Source organism: Tenebrio molitor, chromosome 4, assembly GCF_963966145.1.
Source record: "Tenebrio molitor chromosome 4, icTenMoli1.1, whole genome shotgun sequence".
NCBI classification, from domain to species: Eukaryota; Metazoa; Arthropoda; class Insecta; order Coleoptera; family Tenebrionidae; genus Tenebrio; species Tenebrio molitor.
In genome coordinates, this window is record NC_091049.1 from 15,067,189 (window position 1) to 15,088,101 (window position 20,913).

At 34.9% G+C, this 20,913-nt stretch overlaps 2 long non-coding RNA genes across 3 annotated transcripts; one reads left to right on the forward strand and one right to left on the reverse strand.

Annotated features, from left to right (window-relative positions):
• The first annotated feature begins 57 nt into the window (after positions 1–57).
• On the forward strand, positions 58–11,885 carry LOC138127638 (uncharacterized). 2 transcript variants are annotated; one of them, XR_011158302.1, is made up of 3 exons: positions 453–590; positions 648–10,832; positions 10,925–11,885. It is a non-coding gene; the product is annotated as an uncharacterized lncRNA (long non-coding RNA). The 2 variants fall into 2 exon arrangements; XR_011158301.1 differs by having other exon boundaries at positions 58–590; positions 648–11,885.
• Positions 11,886–15,719: 3,834 nt separating this feature from the next.
• On the reverse strand, positions 15,720–18,979 carry LOC138127647 (uncharacterized). Its single transcript, XR_011158320.1, has 4 exons — positions 18,890–18,979; positions 18,169–18,843; positions 16,112–16,272; positions 15,720–16,062 (listed from the first exon to the last, which is right to left on the reverse strand). It is a non-coding gene; the product is annotated as an uncharacterized lncRNA (long non-coding RNA).
• Positions 18,980–20,913: the final 1,934 nt, after the last annotated feature.

A 20,913-nucleotide genomic window follows, 5' to 3' on the forward strand; every position in this document is an offset into this window, starting at 1 on the left:
GGGAGCAAAAACGCAAAATTCACGGTCACATATTGCGCCGTCCTACACTAAGATTTAATAATTTCACATTTGACGGCTTCAACGGTTGAACAGTTTGACACAATAAAATTATTATGTAATAGTTATTTACATTAGAGTACGGGATGTGAATTTTCCGGCACGACAACTGGTTTCGGGCACGATGGCGCAGCCGAGTGCCTGATTAGTTGGAGGGCCGGAAAATACGTCCCGTACGACATTTGTATTAGACTTTTCGGCTGACCAAAATATTAAATCTTTTAAAAATCAAGACTAATTTTATTGTAGAATTTGACATCGTCAATAAAGAATCGAATGCTGTGGAATCAATTCCTTGACGACCGTGACCGCTCATTTGTTTTTTTCCTAACAAATTATTTGCCGGCTAAATTTTCACGGTCGTGCTTCAAAATTTGATTCTGGTGTATTAATCGAGTGAAAAAAATGTCTAGTATATAATATAGAGTGAGTTAAATGTGACACCAGAGGCAGTACTAGTGGCAGGACTAAATTCTGAATTATTACCACAAAAATCGAAACAACGTTACATAGGACAATTTTTTCTCACGAAAGTATGTAATAACTATTCTTTAATTCACACATTTTTAATAAACCATATTTTATTACAGACAGTTTTATTAATAGGTGTTTGTGGTGCCTGTCTCCGAAAGGAGTTATATACTCTGAAAATGGAAAATGTCAAGAGAAGATATTATATTGATAACTGACACAAAAACCAATATTTGTAGATCGTTTGCCATTACCAATCCAAACTGGGTTGAAACTGTGAAGAAATATATGGAAGTCAGGTTAAATTGGTATTAAAATAATTTCAAATAAAATTGACAAATATTTGAACCTCGATTGCCCTATGGACACAAGATTGAAGTTCCTAAAATGATTTGTGATGACTGATGGCCTTCCTTCAACATCAAAAACAAAATGTACTGTGTTGCAGCTACAGCTCAAACAATGGTGAGTTGTGTCACTAACTTCGATACAGTGCTTTAATCTACTTGAATTTTTAGCAGTTGCTTCCAATGTAACCATCCAACATTGAGAATTCCATCATCAGTACCGTAAGAGAAGCACCAGTACAACATATTGACATTCAACCCAGAAGTAATAAAGCTGACAGTTACCAAATTGTTTCTGCATTGTTCTTTAAAGTGGAGAATTGTAACAATAATGTTTACAACTGTAATTTTACAAAATAAATTATGTTAATAATGTTGCAAATTATTAAAATGTCTTGTACTTAACCACTACTTCCTGGTGAAAACGAATCATCTTTCTTCAGGTGAATACAAGATTTTGGGGTTAGATGTTTTGTTTATTTTTATTTTCCAGTTGCACTTTAGCACTAACAGCTAGTACTGGATAAAGTAGGTACACAAAACCATATATCAACTTCTGTGGTTTAGTTTTATTGTGCAATTTTGCAGATATTTATGAAATACCTGACAATTGTCAAACTTTTTGACATATACAGCTGCCAACCCAATAGGTTGTATTTTCCCTGTTACGATTATTTTCTTTTTCGATCGATATAAATTAAACAAACACATTTATCGGAAAAATTATACAGGGAAATGTGTTTTTTTACACTAAATTAAAGTAACGTATGGACACTTTAATTTTAAAGTAACTGTGAAAAGAATAAATCAACGGTGTCCGCACATTTTTCCCGTACTCCACTAGATTTTTCCCACATTCCACTAGAAATTTTTGACATTGTACGGGAAATCGCACCTCCCTTGACCTAAAGTGTAAGGTAACGCTATATTTCCCAGATTGGGAGGCCGAAAAGTATATTCATCGAGACGAGTCACCGCATCAAAACAAATGCACGTGAATCGCTAGATGCCAACTTCAAGCAATAGCGCCTTACGTAAAATCGTCAGCGCGAATATACAGGTCGCTACAAAGTAGGACAAGAGTTAAGGGTGCCCATCACCCAACGAAAATATCTATTTCGTAACTATACAACCAACCATACAACACCTGCTGACCGTTTTACGACAGGCACTACCATGCAGTGCTAATAATGAGGGGATTAGTATTTGTTACCTCCTAGTGTGAAGAGCAGCACTTCGCCCAAAGGAGACTACCTGCTACCCTCTGCCCTGTTTCTAAATCCCGAGCCGCTTTACGAAATTTCCGTCGGATTCCCCAGGATATGATTTAAATTTATAAGTAGGAAAACAAAAATTTTGAAATTATAAATCAGTTTATTTTCATAATTAAATAAATATACATTATTTGTTACCAACAGACTCAGTCATTCTTGATCACACCGTATTTTCATCAAGTAAAGATTTATTGGAGATAACCTATAATGGATCAGGGATCTATCATAAATGTTACTTTTGTAATGTAACTAAATTAAACGTGCTTTTATACATGCACAGCTCACTTGAACATTTATATGAAATAAATTATAGGTATAATACATCCATGTTTGATTTTTTTCAAGTTCAATAGATTTCCACATCACCTAATGAGGTACTATTGGCAATGCGTTGACCTATAAAGGGGGTCTCGCCAATAGCCATACTCCCTAACAAAAAAAAACTATTTGGTATGTACACATATTTAAACAAACAATAAAAAATCAAACATGAATAACTGAATATACTGTCGCGTTATAAAAAATTGAAAGTCGAAACCATATTCTGCGTAATTCTTTCAATAAACTATATAGCAAAAAATCCAAAGGCAGACATAAATATTAAAAACTTCTTACGTACAAATATTTAAAAATTTAGAATAGCAATTTCATTCATGCAAAAGCTGAAAATTTGAGAAACGATATTTTAAATGCATCAAACCATATCTTGGGAGTGTGCTAGATATTTTTAATAAAGGCAGTGACCAGTTAAGGGGAATTGTTTATGATAATTTTGTAAACAGTACTTTATTTGAGACATTTGTGTAAAGTTTAAATACTTAGAGTTTTAAATAATGGTAATATAGAAAAATAAAAAATGGAATGGAAAACAGAAAGCTGACGTCTCGAAAAAAAAACTCAAGGACACAATTAAAATCCTGAATGGTATAGAGAACGATCAATTCGACTTACGGCTAGTAAATTTGGAAAGGAAAAAAGAAAATAAATTTGGATTTAAAATATGGTATAAATAAAAAAGGCAATAGAATGTGAAATTATGGAAAATCACTTTGAAAAATTTTGTTTTCGGGCTTTACTTTCGAAATTAGTGGATCCTAGACATCACAGAGGACAACCGATTAGAAAAATGCTAAAAAAAAGAGTTATAATTGAAAATAATTTTAATATAAAAATATTATTTCAGGAGGAAAGTTATTTCATTATAAATCTTTACATTTAATATCTCTTATAGCCATATTTCTATTGTATCTTGAATCTAATAATTCAAATAAATCTGCAGATGAATAAAATCTTTCCAATTTTCCGACCATTTGATTTTCCCAAAATTGTTTATTTCTCTTAATGATTTCGCAATTGTAATCTTTAAAAGTATAAATGAAAAAATAGCAATATTCCCGATTTGTTATTTCCAAGAGACCTTGAATTTGGTACATGTAATTATGATTATCTTTGAGCTTTACATTATTATTTTCAATGTAACAGTAATCAATGATTTTCTTTTTTACTGCATCTTCTACTTCCATATTTCGAGCAGCGTACGGACATTTTATTTCCAAAATGGCATCTTGATCGATAAGACCATCTGGAGAGGCAGCCAAAAATTTATGTTGTGGGTGAATGAACATCCCACATTCTTCAACATGTAAACTGTAGATACTTTCAAAAAGTTCCCGAGCCGTTGTTTCATTAACAATGCCATGTTGCAATGGTGCGCTACGTTTGATATTTGTACTATAAATTAAATTTTTTACCGTCGATGCAGTCGAAGTGGTTGGTCGAAGCTTGCAAATTTTTCCAAAATTGCTAGAGGTTAATCGGTACATCCGTTCTTGAAGCCATTTTGGATTTACAGATTGTCCCCGAGTATTTTGTTCAATTTCTTCGCAATTGGAATTTTCAATATTAATCAAAAACTCATTTTTAATTACTTCATATTCATCTACACTTAAATCTTCAACTGTAGGTATACCGTAATCACTATCAGCTTGATAAATAATTTTCTGTTTGCGTAAACATTTTTTTTTAGAACGTTTATTTTTCAAACAAAATTTTTCCGTAAAACTTCCAACGTTTCCCAATTTTTTTTGAACTTCATAGAAAAATGGACGATTATTGTTAAAATTTGCGACACCTGCGATAGTTCTATTTTGGTAAGATCCGCCTTTAGAAAAATTTACTCTTTTCCCTCCAATCAATTTATTAACAACACTATTATAACATTCTGCCATATTCGTGTCAACATCGTGTAATAAACTGGATGCATTATTAGCTACTCTTGTTAAATGTCTATTAAAATCTGAGAAAACCTCACTATTTTTAAAATCTATCCATAAATTTTCTTCGTCAGTTTTTGGGCCATTACAGAAATATGACGGACATTGATCGTGACAACCAAAAATATGTTTTGGTCAAACAGCACTAATTATTCCTGTCCGGAACCGCAAAACATGACGAAATAGACACCGTATTTTCGGACTAAATTTTGTACATTTTGCAAATTCTTTGATTTTATTACAATAATTGCGTAAAATATGGTTTCTGCATTCAATTTTTTCTACATAAAAATTGGGTCCGTATGGCTTGATATTTTTTATTTTATTGTATACACTACTATCTCCATCTCCTACCAATTTTTTGTATTTCAAGCCATGCATATCAACAGAAGATAGAAAACCTTCAACAATAATTTGAGCCTCCATCGCAGTCGATGTACCATCCCAATTTTTATGACACGTATGTTGAGGAATGTCCATTTTGCGAGCGAGATATTTTTCGCAAAATTGACAATATTTATTTTTTATGCCAATGTACAATATTTTTTTCGTTCTCATACCAATTATGCATGCGACACCAGAAGAAGCATTGTAATTGGTCTTGTAAGACCTCTTACACCATGCTCCATCAACAATTACAGAAATGTACGGGATACCATCAACATCCAGGTCTCCTGCTTCTACAGCCAAAGCTCTTTCTTGTTTACCTGCCTCTATAATTGAGTCATGTGTGCATTGATTAATTACGCCAGACAAAGATTTTTCATGCGATGAAAATGTATTAGGAGATATTGCCGGTATGTCAAGAGACGCGCACAATTCTGTGAATTGAGAATATCCTATTCCGACTGCCAAGGAGCCACAGACGGCAGCTTTATTGATACTGACATTTGAATCAGCTTCAGTTGCAACAGTATTTGATACATTACACACTTTGTATTTAGTTACGAAAATACTTTTCAGTCCGTACCTTGTTTCTGACAAAATTTCAATATCAAAAAAGCTGCAGCCAAACCCATCATGCTTTAGGTTTTTTAAACTTGTTAAAAAATATTGTATATCTACCACACGGCGACCCTGTATTCCAAAATCTTGATGCTTTGGATCTTCTGTGACAATGTTCAATTCCGGCAAATTACCTGTAGCTTCCATCTGGAGCTGTTCGTTTACGTCCTCGCAAACAACCGGCTCAGTGTCTGCTACGATCTGATTTGATCTAAAAAAGCATAAGAATAACATGTAACAATAACATAATTGTAATAAATACGAGTAACATAGCTGCAGATTGCAAGTGTCGTACAGTTGCGAAAAGTAAGACAGAGTAAAATTGAAAAAGAAATTATATTCATTATATTTACCTCTTATTACGTATTGCCTTCATTCTACGTTTTATACTTTTCCGGTAACCGTTTGTAGAAATCTTATTCTTACCATGGACACCCATTTTTAAAACGCACTCGGATAATAACTCAACTTCTAGTCACTAGGACGCAGTCAAAATAAATAGAAATATGTATAAACAAACACAGCAAATTTATATTCAAGATTGTACCTGAAATGGGGATGAATAACGGTGTCGTCCAATAATGATCCTTTAGCTAGCCGAAACAGCCAGGGGGCAGGTAATTTGGACACGGCAGATTAGGAAAACTTCCGAGAAGAATTATATATTTGGAATTTTGTGATCTTATAAAGAGCGATCAAATTAATTTGTAATCAAGTTATCCATGAATCCGAAATTGTATGTCGATACTGGAACTCCACGCGCCAATAAACATAGGTTGAAACACAAGTTACATACAACGTGTAACAGAAATAAGTACATTAATTTTAACTGGTAATAGAACTCGTCAAAAGGAACAACTTTTCTATCTACCATTTTGCCGAAAAACGATGTTTAATTCCAAAAAAAAAATTGGAGAGATTTTTCACTAAAATAGCCCTACGCCACTAAATACTGCAATGGCTAATTGAGATCAGCGCTAATATGAAAAAAATGTCCATTTTCATCCAGAAAACGTGTTTTAACGCAGAAATCGAAATTCAAAGAAATCTACCCGTATAGCAAAAAATCCACTTCGTAAGAATCTGGTTGTTTCACGTTTTTAGGTAGCTTAGTTTTGGAGATATGAACGGTTTTAGGAAAATCTTTCCTAAGCCACTACGCAACGTTTTTCGCCAAAATGGCAGAGAGAAAAGTTGTTCCTTTTGATGAGTTCTATTACCAGTTAAAATTAATGTACTTATTTCAGAAACACCCTGTATTTTCATATCAATACGTTCCACTATCTTGTTTTTGGTTGTCACGGCTAAATATGTTATGTTACAACAATGACCGAATATTTTTTGACTTTTTAACTTTTCACTGTCAGATTTGATTTATAAAAATAAAACAGTCTGGTAAGTATTGCTTCCCTGTTGTAACTCACCTACCGGACTCAAATTGATCATTTCCTAAAAAAAGCCCATTTGGCTTATATAACTGCCAATTTTGACATAAATTTTGTTTTTCATGGAATACATAGCAGCAACGAACTAACTTTACCTACAGTTCATAGAAAATCCTATCCCATTACGGTATCTACATTACCTGACTCGAGTTTTCCTATAATCCACAGTGTAACTTAAATCCCCCTTTCTGCTTTTATCTCGTTTTACCTGGAAATTACTTTCTTTCTGTGATATTCGTTCACTTTCAATTTTTTTACAATAAGAATCGTTTCTGTCATAATGTCGAAAGTTACCGACAAATTAAATAAATTTGTGCGGAACTTTAGAAGTCTTATTTTTTCAAGTGATGCTTTCGTGTTTTTTTTTGTAAGATCTGTCAAAAATCAGTGAATTTTGAGAAAATGTATTTGATTGTTGTAAATGATGTTTTTTTTTTCTATAATGTACAGTGAATCACTGAAACAATAATACTTATAGCAACATTTAATTGTCAATGTTTATCTTCGAATTTTTAATGCCTTTTTCCCTGCCTATTTTACCGATTTTTAATGCTTAATGCTCTATTGATAATGTAATCGAACATCTACCGGACAGTATGAAATTAAATTTTAAAGACGCAGTCGAAGTATTTGTAGACAAAATCGGCAAACAGAATTGGTACCTAGGTCTGTGTCTATTTAAAGCAGTAGCGAGGCGGCGAGTCCGACCGCTCTCTAGGGGGGCAATATAAATTATGAGGGCTTATAAATCACCCCTCGAAGAGGAATTTTTCGATGCAAAAGTTACGTTGCTTCGATTCATTATTTTTAAATAGAGAGAATTATATTCCATTTACTAAAAAAGTAAACACACACCTACCTAGTTCGCAAGATGCTCGTCATTTTGGTGTAAGTCTGAAGATTGGCAAAGAAATAGGTTTGGAGAAAAATGTATGAAAAGTTTTTCAATTATTGTGTTTTTTAAGGCGTTCGGATCAAAATTTAAAAATAATTAACCTGTCCTGACATAGAAAACACCTTTGTCATCCTGTATAAATATCCATCTCCCTTTAGAATTGAAGATTAAAGATGTTATTTATCGGTAAAAAATGGGTGTTTTCTCGTATACATTTTCGGTACTGATAGAGAGCCTTAAGTATCTCGAGAATGGTTTCTCGGAAATCCTTGAGACTTGGTATGGAGTTAAGAGCATTTAAATTCTATTCTTTGCAATTTTTTCAGTTTTATACCTTCATTTGTTTTCGAGATACAAAGCTAATTTGATTTTTTTTAACGGCAACAGGGGTTAAATTTTATGATTTTTGAAAAGAGGTTTTTTTTTCTGAATTCAACGATGTATCACATGTAATAATTAGTTTACATTAGAACCCTCAAATTTTTTTTTAATACGGTTGGCTTCAAAAAAAAACGGGAACTGTTAGAAAAAGTTCTGTCAGATTTTATTAAATTATTATAGTTTGAAACGACCTTTTAGAATTTAGGTTAAAAAACTGCACTTATGTGTCAGAAATACTACTGTCAAACAGACACAAATTGACATAAATTGACAAATTAAATTTCCAATTCACATTAGGTCAAATTTCATTTCCCGTTTTTTTTAAGCCAACTGTATTTTCTCACAAATTTTGCGTGTTTGTCGAAGAGGGCGCCAAATATATGACAGTTTTTTTAATCTGTTTAAATACTGTCGCGAGCAATAAATTTTGGTCGTCAAGGTCATCTTTGACGCAATCGAAAATGCTCCATTGTAAAACAGTCGTAAATATCATAATCTATCATTATGTTCTATGACATTAATTGTCATTTGTCATTTTTTTCCTAATTTTTTTGACACTTTGTTGACATGGACATAATCAGGCAGGGAAATTTTTTAAATTTGTGACAATCTAACCAAATTTTGAAATGACATTGACATAGCAAATTTATACAAAATAGTTCTTTTGCTAATGTAAAATAATTAATTTTTTTGGGAAGGTGAGGAAAAAGCAACGACAAAAAAATGAGACCACTGCCTTTTACATACAAGAGTAAAGTCACTCTTAAAGAAAATTTATATTACTAATGAAAATAATAATAAAATAAAATATCATTACGATTCCAAACAGAAAATATATCAAAAAAGAATTGTCAATCAATTCAATGAGTATCAGAGTCACTTTCCGAAGAATCTGAATTTAAGTTTATAATCAGAGACTTAACTGTGACTTCGATAATATTGTCCAATTTCCAAAAATTACATTCCATGTCTTCAATCACATGTTTAACGCAATTTTTCCATTTACAGGGTGTTACTTGTGAAATGGCCTCTTGAAATAAACGTTTAACATCTGCCAATTTAAAGGTGGTGTTTCTGGCGGCGACAAAGTTTTTAATATCTGCCCATACCAACTCAATAGGGTTAAGTTCGCAGTGATACGGTGGCAGACGAACAACTAATTTATTATGGTTCTTGGCTAGTTCATCTGTTACATAAACTTTAGAGGGCTTATTTTGGCGCACTACGTCCAACAGTTCAGTCTTCAATGCATCGTCTTCATAGGAAATATTTTTTGAATCTAGCCATTCTTTAATTTGTGCTTTCTTCCAAGACGATACTGGAGTTTTCTCTGCTAGACGAGAGTGGTAGGATGCGTTGTCCATAACGATTACAGCTCCGTCTTCTAGTTTTTCAAGGATGTTTTGAAACCAATTTTCAAAGACTTGAGCGTTCATATCTTCATGATAGTCGCCCTGTTTTCGTGATTCAAACACTAGCAAACCATCTTCAACGAAACCCATTTAATTTCCGATATGCACTATAATCAGTCTTTTACCTTTTCCAGATGGGTTTTTGGGACCAGTTGATAAACCATCAAGAAAAGCTTGCCGAGACGATGTGACTGTTTGATCGACCCAAACCTTTTTCTTTGTGAGTCCCGCATTTATCCACGTCTCATCTAAATAATAAATTTTTCTATTTTCTTGCCGGAGTGCTTTAATGTTGCGTAGGTATCTTCTTCTCCAAACAATTATTTCTTCTTTATCAATTAACGCACTTTTTTTCCCTCTGCCAGCATATTTAAAATTTAATTCTTTCAACAACTTGTAAAAAGTTGCCCTCTTGAAAGTAGGCAGATCATCATCGTCGTTTACGACCTTTAATACTTTGTCAATAGTAGGAAGTTCATTTCTAAAATAAAACTCGTGAACTTTTCTTCTTACTGCATTTCGATCAAAATCGTCTACGTTACTGAGAAGTGAGTCTCGATTTTTTGTTCGTTTAGGAGAACTTAAAGAATGATGCTCTTTATTTTCCTTCAGGATTCTATATACAGTGCGTTTACAAACTCCAGAGCACAAAGCAGCATTACGCACAACTTCAGAAATCGACGTGTTAGGATTTAACTGAATAAGGTTTTTGTAAATATTCAAAATAATTTTTTTTTCGGCACTACCAACATAAGTTCTTTTTTCTCTTTTTTTTGGAGGTGACATTTCAACCTCAGAAGCTGTATCTGTTGCAGACATCTTTAAATAATAACGCACACCGCTTACTATTGAATACAACTGCAGACTGAAATGCCTTGCGGCATCGGGCAATAGAAGGGAGCCAATAAGAACATGCATAGCGAATTGCACGTGATGATCACGCATCGTTGTTTGTTTTTGCTGGTGACTCGTCTCGATGAATATACAGGGCTATTATAAATGTTTGTAGTCCAAGTAGGCCATGAATTTGTGCCGCCTTGTTTCGATTCTGCACTGTATCTAGTGGAATATTGGTATGAGTGAGCTCCTGACCAACTGAAACGGTAAAAGTCGCTGTTAATGTCAAATCACTTGATTACCGCATTTTTTTCCTTCGAATCTATGCTTCGAATCAAAATAAGTCTTTAGTAAAAGTTAAGAGTAAGAGTGTTAAGACCACAGACGACGACGATGAGTATACAACAGTGATCAAGGTTAGGTTAGTAAAATTCTGTAAGTTTCAAGTAAATTTATTTTCAGGTTAACTGTTCTCTTCCAAATTCTCTCTTCTAATTATCAGTTTCTCCTAAACACATTTTTTTTAGGATAAAAAGGATTTTTAGGATTGCAATGGGGTACACCGTGGAACAGACTACTTTCATTATTATTTCATTTTATTAAAATGGTGTACGAGATGAAAACAGAATGCAATCATGTAAGGATCAATATCTCGCAAAGTTTCCTAATTTAGAGATAGAGGAACAATCTTTAATGACCCACATTCGATGGATTGTGAATACACAAAACTAGAGATGCTTCAAAGGAAAAGTCATCGAGAAGGCTTCAAGTTGGTGAAGTTTTGAGAGAGAGAATGGAACAAAATCCCAGAACATCATTGCTGTCAGCACAGTCAGGTGTAGCACTGAGCACATGTCAGAAAATTGTGAAGAAAAGATTAAATTTGCACCCTTATAAAATGTCATTGTTTCAAGAACTGAAACCAGCAGATTATCCACGTCGTGTTGCATATTGCAGCTGGTTTTTAAACAACCTAAATGATAACAGAACTTTGGATTTGTCATTCTTTTCCAACAAGGCATGGTCCTGCAAGGGCGTAGCAATGATTTTTTGCTGGGGTGGGCCAGACTTTAAACCAGACAGATGATAGATAGATATTGCAGATGTATCTTGTTTTTAATGTGTTTTACTTTTATTCTGGAGTGGGCCAGAAGGATTCTGGGGTGGGCCGGGCCCACCTGGCCTCCCCCTTTACTACGCCCTTGTGGTCCTGCTGTAAGTTCATAACCTGATTGTACTCAGGGAGACGTTAGAAGTAATAAGTATACCTCCTCTTCCATATTTGTTGCTGATTTCATTAACAACTATTCCAGATTGGATCAACACATGCCCCTGTCTGACGTCGCCCATCTTGTGTATCCTGCTCCTCCACATTATAACATTGGAAATCATTTAATGCACATTAACAACAATAAAACCTTGCTGGACAGTTAAATAGCTTTAATTTGTTGCCATATAACACATAAATAAAATGTCTATTTACAATGATTTCATTCTCTCATTTTCCATCAACAGTTTTGGAATCTTGTGGTACTTAACATTGTTTCCTTGAAACTTTTAAAACAAAAATGATTCAGTACCCATTGAATAATTTAACAGCAACAATTCAGTTCTACACACCTGTGGTTAAACACCAGTGGATAAGTTTACAAAACTGAAATAGAGAAAATTAAATTTTATTGTCCGTATGAGATGGATTGAACCATATGAACTTTAAAGTTCACTTTGATAACAAATCCCGTCTTGATGGATTTAAGTCACTGTTACTCACGGTTTTAAAACGTTGGAACAATCTCTTTAAACGAATCTTCACTGTTGTGGTTAATAATTCAAAGAATTTTTTGAAGGTAAACATAACCTCCTAATGTCAAGAATAATAATCTACTTCGTATCATTTTCGTATTGAACTATGGAACGGCAAAAGAAAAAATTTCATTTGTTTTCATGGGCTCGTTGACTACAAACATTTATAATAACCCTGTACTTTAGAGCCACACAATTCCACAGGACTCGTTGATATACGTTCTTTTAGAAACACTTTTCACAATTTCTTCATTTGATGATTCCCTATTTTTGTGTTGGATATTGATATTATACTTATGCATTATTCTGGGAGGTTTCCATGTAAAACAGTTTTCTCCACTCAGTCTTAAGATATCTTTAGCATATAACAAACTAGCACAAGTTTTAATCAGTAGTCCATTTCGTGTCTTAATTTTTATTAAATTTAACTCCGGACGCTGAAGAATGAGGTAGACACATCCACATCACACACTGAGCTACCTTCGTTAAATTAGGAAACATTAAATTATCCAGTGTATTTTTCATTTGTTACTTGTGCATAAAATTCTTTTTTTCACTACTAGTCTCAGAAGGCGTCATTATTGACTCTCGAACCGACCCCAGAAGTAGAATTTCTCTCCCAAGATTAATAATAATTTTCATTATTAACCAAGGTCAATAATGAACAGCCGTCACGTAGCAACGAAAGATTTTCTTTGATTTTATTGGTTAACGTAGACAGACGATTTTCAATTTTCATAGCAACCGTTGAAAAATGAGAACTCGGATCGTCGCATCGGACAAACAAATTTAATTAATAATTATTATTAGAAAGGGTTTTAAATCTAGTAGTGAAAAAAATAATATATACACCACGCTAGAGAAGACAATTTTAAGCCTCGCTTCTTTATTCTTTATTATATTTAATAAACTACCTGGCTTAAAAAAATGTCTTCTCTACCTTGGCGTATAACATACTATTATCTACGGCTGCTTGGATAAGTCGTTATTACCACACTCATTTACAGTCAGTTGAGTTGCGTAATGTAGTTCATTACCGCACTGGTTTCATTACGTAACGCATTTTTATTTAGAAGCAAACAGACAAAATTTATTGAAATACAACAATACAAAAGAAAAGCTAGGTACTTATTGTAAATACATAACACAGTCCTTGCATTTTGTTTGCCCAGTAGCCGGCATCGACTTCGTTAAGGTCTTCAATCTCTGGGCTTGACACAAAAAGACTCACTTCCACTTTTAATGATATCATCTACTACTCTCTTTTGGGTTACTCGCACAAGAGACCACTTTGTAGTACACGTCATACTGGAAAAACGACGCAAACTGCAGTGACATCTCCAGAGACGCTCGTCTCTTGCACTCCAGGTCGTCCTCGAAACAGGATCACACACGTTTCCATTCCAGGTTCTGGTACTTTTCTCACTTGACGTCGGGGTACCCCCAATGTACATTTTTCGAAGTCACTTCACTTCCGAGAGCCGCGATAAGACGTAAACCACCCGGTTCTCAATTATGAAAAATTTAAAACAACGCGTTGTTTACAAACAGAATTAGCTGGTTGTCCTGGTATTGAGCAAATTGTTTCAATCTTGTTGCTTTGATTTTGAATTAAAACGATTGAAACTGACATTTAACAATTATCAAAACATATTTTTGTAAATGTCAAATTTGACGTTTTTGCCTAAAATTGATTTTTTTAATTAATAATTCGCAGCCGTAGATAAAATGTTGTACATAACACGTGGGCTAAAGCATATTACAGGAAACTCGTGTGTTACAGATGAGCTCGGGCTAACGCCCTCGTCATCTGCAATCTTCACACTCGAGTCCTGTAATATTGCTTTTATCCCACTAATTATGTAAATAACTATTTTCACCGTAAAAACAGTGAAAACAAAATTAAAACATCCAACGAAACTTTTTGACAACTATTTTTGGTCTATCAAAAAATGACATACTTTGCGACTTGATAATGATGCATAAATGTCGCGTTTTTTTGACGGTTGTAGAAAAAAAAAAACTATGAGAGAAGTCCAATGCTCAAGAATTCTGTTTACAACTTGTCCTAAGGACAACCATCGCGTTTGGCTTGGTCTTAGCAATGAATGAGGTTTTTCTTGACAAAAAATTTCACACTGTTTGAGTTTCGATAGTCTTTTACTACTACTGCTAAAGTAGTTACAAACATATCGACGAAACTGTTCTACAGTGCTTGGTAATTTATCACAAGCTCGAGATGCACACAAGTGGAATGAATGGCATGTTCACCCTACAGTTACTAATTGGGATTGACGTTGTTAAATAAAGCTTTTAAACCATTTTGTTCTCCCATCATCACCGCACAATTATCAGCCCCAAAACCTATCATGTTTTTATATGGTATATTTTATTTCTCAAAAAGATTAATTTTTAAAGATTCAAACAAACCTTTTGCACAACTTGATTTTACTTCAATGATATCAAAAAATCTATCTGACACTTTATTATTTTTGATACACTTCGCTACAACAGCCATGCTCCTTTCAGTAGTAATATCCGTGGTCTCATCTACGAAAACTCACTCACCATTCACTTATTGTCATTTGACATGCTGCTGATTTTCTTCCCTAACAATGTAATACAATCTTTTGCATCTGCTCCCCAAGGGCCTAAAGTTTCCACAGAAAATGGCAGAAAACAAAAGCGGGAGAAAAGTCCTTTATATTTAATTCTCTTGGCATCTTCACCCAAACGAGCAGCATCACCAGCCTTTTGGCTTGTCAAAGGAATATAAGTAGCTGCTAGAGTATCTCTACACGTAACGTCCCATAAGAGAGCCTGCCCATCTTTCCAGGGTACGAGGGACATACCATCAGCCCGTTTACCGTCACTTCTGCGACATCCTGTAGGTTCAAGTATCGATGGAATTTCAGCTGATACTAAAGCTCTTTTGATAATGTCATTGATGTTTCCATGGCGAGAACGTCTTTCTGTACTTTTACGACAAGTTTTTTATGTTTTTAAAAATATGTACAAAATCATAATTTAAAAATGATGTGTCCTCTTCACACTTTGGGTTTGGTAAACTTTTTGAGTTGGTTGATAATTTTGTAAACATTGTACGATTAATTGCATGATTATCTGAAATGACGCACAATACGGCAGAGCCACAATTTTGGACATAATCAATTATATTTTTTGTTATCGGAGCCATATCATCACCTTTTATTTTGTTGACCGGTAAAAATTTAACTATTTCACAAAAACTCCCAAATGCTGAGGTGATCATGTAGCTCAGCACAGTTTTAGCTGAATCATTATTATTATAAGCTGTACCTAAAATACTTTTATCTGGATAATCTAAACGATTGCTGACATAAATTTCATCGATCAAAAGTACAACAATTTTTTCTAAATTTGCTAAATTCTTACCCATATTTAATAAATAATTTGTATTACTTTGGTCATCATTTGCTGAAATATGCATAGTAAATGAAAGGTGCTGTAAATATCTCTTGTGAGGTAAAATAAAAATGATTTTCCACTCTGAATGATATATACTATTTTATCTTATTATTTTTCTTTTCCTGCATGTACAATCTTCAAATTTTAAAGTACTAGTAATTTCTACTTTCCTTGTTATTGGTACTTGAAGTTTCGGTAATATTAGTAAAGTCCACAATGCTACCCAATCTATCCGATGTACTTTCAGCAAATTCCACGTAAAACTTTCCCAAAATGGTGAATGATCGCGATTTGTAATTTTGGGTATCCTGAACTTTTACAACGACGAGCAGAGCCCCAATCTTCGATATCTCTCATTGTCAAATTGGTGAATTAATTCATCGCATCACAAGCGTCGGTCTGACATACACATAACCTACAATAATAATTTATAATTCTTCCTCTAGGGAACTCAGAAATTTTACCTTTGTAGCCAGATTCTTTTCATCATGATGATTCATGAGCATTATTGTACATACACTTTTCGGGGCTTTGGTGGCACTAGATCCTACATAGTTTGCAGCGATCTGCGTCAATTCTCTCTCGGGACGCGGAATCCATATCGACCACGGACTTCAGTTATTTGCTAAATATAACAAAAATTATAAAAACGTGAATAGCAAACGATTATAACTTACAGCTTACGCACACAAGGGACCTACAACGGCGGCTCGTGCCAGACGCGGGTAAATATTGGGTAATAATTTCGTTATTTCGCTTTTTTAGGGGCTTTTCTTTAATAGGGATAATTTAATTATTACATATTTCGTGTAAATGATAATTGTAATTGATAAATAAATCGTGACAAATAACTACTTCAAATGACCTTACATTTGACCCGGTTGAGCCGCCTGTGGGACACTTCTACTCCTAGGACTTGCAGTATGTATTTCTACTCCGCTCAGAAAAAAGATGAAACTTTAACCGTTTCTATGGAGATACACAAAGGCGCGATTTTCGACCGCTTGAAGATTAATTTTATCTTTTGTATAAATTTATGACGAACGTTTTTGTGTTTTTGAGAAATTATTTTGCTCTCATGGCATAAACGAATTTTTATGTAGTTTTCTATAATTAACGTTTGTAATAGAGACCTGTGGCTGTCTATCATATCCTGGGACATTACGTGGTTATTCATTGTCTCATTATTGAATAGTATGCCAAGCGCCCCATTTACTTTGTTTATGAGAAATTTTTCGATATTTTTAATTTTGAAGATTTCAGACAAGTACTGCCTGAATATTTTCTCAGATTGTAAACAAATCTTCTGAACATCCAAGGAGAGTGTTAACAACGCCTCCCTATTTTTTATTTTTATTAAAGTGGGGGTATTATTTTCATCTTTTGGTTCTACAGTAATCATTTGTTCACAAAGCGAACAAATTTTCATTTTTAAGATTTTTCTGGCAATAAAGCCACTAATATATAAAACAATGTTCTCAACATACGGAGTCAATTTCCATAAAGTGTTTCTACAGTCGTGGTCAAAAGAGTCCACAGACATCACGGGAATCTCAAAATTGAAAATTGTTTCGCGATGACTCGTACGTTTTGAACCAACGTGTAAAATGTCAATGCCATCAGAAAGACAATTGCCATTATCAAACTCGCGACTGTCGTGACGGAGCAAGAGTCGCGTGTACGCATTCTGAAACTGAAAAGCGTTCGGATTATTGTTCCAGCCGCCTCCACTGCCGAAAAACATTTCAAAAAAAGCTTGTGATATTTTATGTTAGTAAATATTCTTGCCCTTTTGAACGAAGAATATTGAAAAGTTCAAAAATATTTGTTAGGCAAACAATCAGCCTCAAAAAACAAGTTTTTCTAGCGGTGTTCAAAATTGGTTGTCCCAAGTTATCTTTTAAGTTGGATATGTAATTATAAAGATATTTACTTCGTTTAGAAGAAATTCGAAATTTTTTGTGTTCAACGGTATGCAGTATTTATTTTTCTTTGAAAATTTACTTTTACAATTTAAAATATCAAAAATATTATTTTTGCATTATAACAAATAACTTCTTTTTCGGTTCGGGAGACTTCTGAACGAGTGCCCGATTCTGGTTACCTACCTTTGTTATTCTGCCGCGGGCTCAGTCCTTGTTGGTCGGAGAGCGTACGTTCGTGGGTTCAAAAATTTTGGGGAACGAAAAATGAAACTCAAGGTTCCTACGAGTATTTACTAACTTTAGTGAATTTATATACAAATGTTGTTTTTAACATGAAAGATGAGTCAGGGTGAAAATGGGCGCCTGGCTTTAGGGTTGAAGCCTACCAATAAACGCGTCAGCTGACGTTGATTTACACTAACTTAAAATTACAAAACAACATGCAGGTCGAACTCTGGTTCGAAGTGAAGCACAAAGACACTCTCACAAAATGTGCCGGTGCTCACACGAGCTACGCTGGGCTCTCACCTCTCATAAATAACGAATGCGAATCGCCAAAGGGGTTAATACAAGTGGAGAGGGGTGGAGATACTTACCAGACCGAGGAAAACAATTCAACAAAATAATATAAACGACAACGCCGTACAAACTACATGATGGTTAATGGCTAAATGCAACAGGCACAATATAATACAATGGCGAGGCCACAACCGAGGTTCGAGTGATTGAAAGCCTTCCACCTCCTCAACTGTCACCTTGATCTGCCTAGGGCACAGGTTAGTTGAGGTTATGAGGCGGGGTCTCACTGACTCGGCAAATACAACATAATGGTGAGGCCGCAACCGCGATGTGACTATAAGCAGAACATGATTTACTACTTGACGCTGTCGCGAACTCTAACAACCCGATCCCATTTCCCCAGGACTTATCTGGACACACGATGACGAAATAGCTTCCGAGCAGAACACACGGTCACGGTGGCAAACACAGTATCCGAGCAGAACACAGGGCCACGGTGGCAGAAACAGCTTCCGAGCTAACATGCATAATTGACGGTGGAGATGATCACTAGGTCCGTCCAGATCTCTGATGGACGATCGTCGAGAGCCCGGCCGAGGGACAGCCTCAACTCCGTTATTGGAAATTGGGCGAATCCGCACGTGGGAATTAATTCACTTCCGTCCACGTGGTCAGGAGAGGTTAGAATTCAATCCCTCACGATGGTTGATATAACGACCGGAAGTTAGCAATCAACGGACATCCCTCCAACTCTGGAAGTTGGGTTGAGAACGAGGTTTTGGTGGATCTTTCACTTACCTCCCGATAACACAAATTTGCGACTTTCTCGCCAAAGACCACGTAAAATTTCAAGACAACGGTCTTCTACCTACGACGCCATCTTTCAGAAAAAACCTTTTACGTGCGAATCGCGCAACCTCGAGATTCCCTTCCGGATGGGGGGAGATAGACCATAGATAAACTCGAGCCACAGAACCCCGCCGCTCCGAGGGGCGCTCGCTGCTCCAGTCGAACCGGACAAATAGTCTATGGCGCACTCTCTGTGACGGTTATTAGTTTCGATGAAAAATAACCGTTATAGCATATTGTAGTGAAAGTAGCACTTTTTTACACGAAAAATTGTAGTGAAAGCAGTACTTTTTTGCATAATTTTATTCCATCTCCTTGGAGATGATTGTCAAAGCATACCTACCTATTTTTTTTTTTGTAATTTTTCATAAATCCTTCTAGACCAAATTTCTCAACTTATACTAGTTTCAATTTGGTTGTAGGTCGTAAAATTTTATGGTACTTTAAGTTAAAGATCTTGCGGGGCTTATAAATCCTAGTTTACCACTAGCAGGTAATATTTTAAGCAGGGTTGTATTGTACATTTGGTATATTTGCGTTGTACGACAAACGGCACGCGCCGCGATATGCAAAAAAAATAGTGTGTACAGCACGTTATGAAAGTCCGTTTTTTTCACTTATTTGCTTGATTCAATTGATTCAATCTGCAAATTCGTGAAAAAAAGTATGACTTTCATAACTAGTTGTACAAATAACTATAAATATCAGACAAAAAATTGCAGTGGCTTCAGAATTTTCAAAACCATCTATGTTCAAAGACGAAGCATATTTAATTGCATCACAAACACTTAACAAGTTTAACTTTCATGCGGTTGTCGTTAAAATTGACGTGCGCTTTAGTTAATTTAGTACCTGCATGTAACCCTTCCATCTCTTTGAACTGTAATATTTTAATGACCTCCCACATTATTTTATTTTGTTGGGGGTCTATAGCCCATTTATTCCCCAATGTATTTCTCACTAACTTTATCATGTGACAAGGGTCTAAAAAACAAGGACTTTTTCCCTTGTCACAGGATGTTCAAACCAAGGTTTGATTCCCTGAGTCCCATATGAAAAATTTGCTCGCAGGTTACGACACATGCCTAAATTAACTGCTGCGCTATCAAACGTTACTGAATGTACCTTTGCACTAGTTTCATGCACCAAATTTAGGCATGTTGTCAATAAACTGGCCCTCTCTTCACTATTCAAACTTCTTATTAGAAAGAAAGTACCCTAAAGGTACTTTCCAACCACCCTTCAAGGACTGCCATGAAAACTAAAGCGTTATATTGGCAAGTGTTGGATTTTATTTTTCCTGCATTACATTATTAGTTCCCATATCAACACCGCCATAAAATTTATTATTGGAGAAAATCATTTGTTCCCGAATAGACATTTCGTCTATGACGATGTTGCAAAACACATCTTTCTCTTTATTTTTTCTGATAACAGAATCAAAAGCTTGTTTTGAAAACCCTGGTCTTCCGTCAGCCACTTTTTACCAATCCCGAATGGTGGCTGGATGAGGAAGCAGTTGTTTACCCCATACTCCTAACATATTTATATCCTCCTGGGGAATAAAAATTAGTGTCAGGGCAAAGCTTCTCAATTCAAAAGAATATTTTCTTGTTTTTCTTCTTTTTCTTAAAAGCATCTGCTTCATGCTTTCAGGGACTGAATCCTACGGAGATAAATTTTAAAAAGTATTATACACAGCAGTGTCATTATTAAAAATAAATTGAAAATCAGGCTGAGTTAAAGCTTCATAAACGTGTTCAGGGACCCTCAAAGGACACCCAACTGACAACTTCCCTAGGAGAAGTTAAAAATATGAAATAAGTAAATGCCATAAGAACAATATACAATTCTTGAAAATTACAGAAATATATTGCACCACAACTTTCGTCAGTCTGTCAACGGCCATTACACATTACAGCATTTACAGCCCTACAGCGCCACAGCGGCCTCCAACGGCTCCAACAAACGAA